Source organism: Canis lupus, chromosome 1 (genome assembly GCF_011100685.1).
Source record: "Canis lupus familiaris isolate Mischka breed German Shepherd chromosome 1, alternate assembly UU_Cfam_GSD_1.0, whole genome shotgun sequence".
NCBI lineage: Eukaryota > Metazoa > Chordata > Mammalia > Carnivora > Canidae > Canis > Canis lupus.
The window spans coordinates 14,915,321-14,919,528 of record NC_049222.1 but is presented as its reverse complement, the minus strand read 5'-3'; positions in this window follow the sequence as shown (position 1 = coordinate 14,919,528).

Genomic DNA, 4,208 nt, shown 5'->3' with positions numbered 1-4,208 from the left:
CACCTGTGTCTTGTTCCAAAGCATTTCCAAGCCCCCAAAGTCAAACCCCTCGCTCTGTTAGCATTCTCCTCCAGTTCCTGGCAACCACCAATCTTTGTTCTGCCTCCATGGACTTCTCTATTCTAGACCTTCTGCATGAATGACATTATAAAATACTTGATCTTTTTTGTCTGGCTTCTTTCACCTAGTGTAAGGTTTTTGGGGTTCATCCGTGTTATAGCATACATCAGTATTACATTCCATTTTATGGTTAATATTCCATTGTATGTCTAAGACCACATTTTGTTATTCATCTGGTGGACATTCAGGGTGTTTCCATCTTTGGGCTACTATGCTCCTCCCCTTTCTCAGTCCTAGCCCTCACTCTCAACCCTCCTCACTTCATCTTCTCCTGTCCTTTCCTGGTCTTGTGTCCTTCCCTGTGGAAGACATACATCATTGTGAGCTTATCTCCAGGAGCTTTCTGGAGAGCTAAGAGGAGAAGAGAGAGCTGTGGGGCAGAAAATAGAAAATAAGGAAGGAGGGATGTCTGGGTGGTTCAGTGGTTAAGTGTCTGCCTTTGGCTCAGGGCCTGATCCCGGGGTCCTGGGATCGAGTCCCACATCAGGTTCCCTGCAGGGAGCCTGCTTCTCCCTCTGACTATGTCTCTGCCTCTTTCTCTCTGTGCCTCAAATAAATAAATAAATAAATAAATAAATAAATAAATAAAATCTTTAAAAAAACGAACTTTATAAAAAAAAGAAAATAAGGAAGGAGAAGAGCTTGGGGAAGAAGAACAAGGACAGAAGGGATGGGTAAAGGCCAAAGATTAGACATCCCCAGGTGAAAAAGGAAGCACAGGAAACAAATTGAGAAAGGAGAGTTTTTGGTAAATGGTCTGTCTCTGTCTAGGGGACTCAGCAGAGGTTTCCTCAAAGAGATTTTGAAAGTTAAAAGTTCACTTATGCTCTTTCTCCTGTGGTCCTCAAGAGAACATAATCCAAAGGTCTGCTGTCTTAAACTGGTATCAGGAGGGTTCCCACCCCCCAACCCCCATCCCAGCCAGCCAAGTTTCTCTAAGTATTATTAGTCTAGATATGTTTGGGGTTTTGTTGTTGTTGTTGTTGTTGTTGTTGTTGTTTTTAGATAATGTTTGTAAAAGGATATCAGTTTACAGCCATTTAAATCCTAAGACACTCTTTTAAAAAGAGAATGGAGCATCAGAAAAGGTTTCGGTAATAACTAATTGAAGAAATTAAGAATGAAATTTCTACTTTCCTTGAGGATCCCCCATTAAAGGAACCATTCAGCGCATGTTAGACTAATGACTAGCTGTTCTTACCGCTGAGACAATGGCTCTAATTCATCTTTAAAAAAAAGAAAAGGGGGAGAAACAACTTTTGAAAAAGCCGAAGAATCAGCTCATGGGAGCACCTGGGTGGCTCAGCAAGTTAAGCACCTGCCTTTGGCTAAGGTCATGACCTCAGGGTCCTGGGATTGAGCCTCTGCATTGGGCTCTGCTGAGCCTGCTTCTCCCTCTCCCTCTGTCCTTCCCCCTGCTTGTGCTCTTTTGTGCTCTGTCAAATAAATACATCTTTTTTAAAAAATTAAAAATAAAAAGAATCAGTTTGTAAAGAAAAATGAGATTTATCTGTGGATGTGACCTGCATTTTTTTTTAAATTAATATTGAAAGAGATGAGAAGTTAAAAAGTGAGGGAGAGGTACAGATTTTTCTTCATTTTTTTACTAGCATGTATTACTGAATCCAGTCATAGCTCTCCAAATTGTTTAAAATATTTGTAGAAATACTGTTTGGGTGGTATAATCATTCCCTACATGAGTAAGCAACTCAGTCTGTCAGCTGTCTGGAAAAGAAGATTTTAAGAACAACACTTTCTGAAGCCTACAATTCCTTCCTCTTGTCAAGCTTCTTTTTCTTTTTCTTTTTCTTTTTTTTCCCTTTAAGGCTATGAGTGCTTTAAAAGCAAGCAGTAGATGAAGATGGTCACCAAGCGGAAAGCACCAGAAATAGCTGAGTTTAAATAAGAACATCCATTTGGTGGAGCAAAGTCCAAAATGCAAGCCAGAAATAAAACCAGACAGAAGAATCAGGTGTTAATTACAATTTAATACCCTGTTCTAGTCCTGGACAGTGTTTTTCTTCTCCATCGTCAGAGGGTGTGTGTGTGTATAATTTCTTTTTTTTTAAAGACTTTATTTATTTATTTGAGAGAGAATGAGCATGAGTTGGGGGACAGGAGGGCAGAGAGAGAAGGAGAAGCAGACTCCCTGCCAAGCAGGGAGACCAATGTGGACCTCGATCCCAGGACCCTGGGACCATGACCTGAGCTGAAGGCAGATACTCAACCGACTGAGCCACCCAGGTGCCCCTATAATTTCTATATAATTTAAAAATTACCTCTGGCATGTGTCCAAAAGAGAAGCCCAAATTCTCTACTGCTGATCAGAAAACAGATACGGCAGCAATCTTTGACACTAAAAATGATGGAGTAGCAATCTCTGCTTTAAAAAAATCTAGTAATAATCTTTGCTAAAAAAAACACAGTAGCAATTTTGGATGCTGAAAAGATAGAGTGTGAGGAGTGTCTGGCTGGCTCAGCTGGTAGAGCATAGGACTTTGGATCTCAGGGTTGTGAGTTCAAGCTCCATGTTGGGTGTAGAGATTATTTAAAAATAAAATCTTGAAAAATTAAAAAGATTAAAGAGATGCAGTAGCAATCTTTGATGCTTTCACTGTTAACTCTATAACTCAATAACCTGACATCAACATCCTCTGAACCCTTCTCTCAATATCCAGTGGGAAGGAAGCAAGTGATAGAAGGATTCCATTTGAGAAAAAAACAAAAACAAAAACAAAAACCAGTATTACATCTTTTCATGGAACAGAACATGAGTAACAGACAACAGAATCTATTGGTTATTAAACCTAAAATCAACATCTAAATTCTAAGGAGATGAAATAAAAGAAGGCATTTAAAAAATATTTAAACCATAGCTAAAATGCCCGATGGCCAGCAAGATCTAAAAGAGTAACTTTCAAAGTGTGGTCCCCAGACCTGCTGCAGCAGCAGCAGAGTCACCTGGGAAACTGTCAAACATGCAAACTCTTATAAATAAGTCATGGGGATATAATGTACAGCATGGTGACTACGGTTAATAATACTCCGCCGCCTATTTGTAAGTTGCTAAGATAGAAGATCTTAGAAGCTCTCATCACAGGGCGCCTGGGTGGCTCAGTCAATTAAGGATCTGCCTTTGTTTCAGGTCATAATCCCAGGGTCCTGGGATCAAGTCCTGTGTCATCAGGTTCCCAGGTCAGCCTGCTTCACCCTCTCCCTCTGCCCCCTGCACCACTTGTGCTTTCTCTAATAAATAAATTAAATAAATAAACAAACAAATGTGTAATTAAGATCTTTAAAAAGAAAGGTTCTAAAAAAAAAAGAAAAGAAAGGTTCTCATCACAAGAAAAATAAAACATTTTGTAACTAGGTAAGGTAAAGCATGTCAACTAGAGTTAGTGTAGCAATCATGTCACATTGTATACAGTTCATTATGTTGTACGCCTGACACTAATACAATGTTATCTGTCAATTATAACTTCAATTCTAAAAATTTAGAAGTTAAAACTAAAAAAAAAAAAAAAAAAAAAGCAAATTCTAAGCCTCTGTCCCAACTGACTGAATCAGAAATTCTAGCTACAGCACCCAGTCAAAACTGTGTTGTCAGAATCTCCTTCCAGGTGATTCTGACACATGCTAAATTAATTTAAGAGCTACTGGTATAAAAGTGAGTCCATTGCTCTTGATTTGATACCTGGGTTCTTTTTTTTTTTTTTCATTATTATTTTAAAGATTTTATTTATTTATTAATGACAGACACAGAGAGAGGCAGAGGCATAGGCAGAGAGAGAAGCAGGTTTCATGCAGGGAGCCCCATGTGGGACTTGATTCTGGGACCCCAGGATCACGCCTAGGCCAAAGGCAGGCTCCAAACTGCTGAGCCACCCAGGGATCCCAATACCTGGGTTCTTAAAGTAATGATTTGTGCACTTATTCAGCTGAAGGGTGCTCTTTTCATCAGGAGTATTTGAATATTAAAAGTGGGACCACAGAACCTACCAAAATAACCAGTTGTGTTGACTTTTTGTTACCCTCGACTAAAAGTGTTTTCATAAGGATTTTTTGGAAGCACAAAAGGGATCTACACA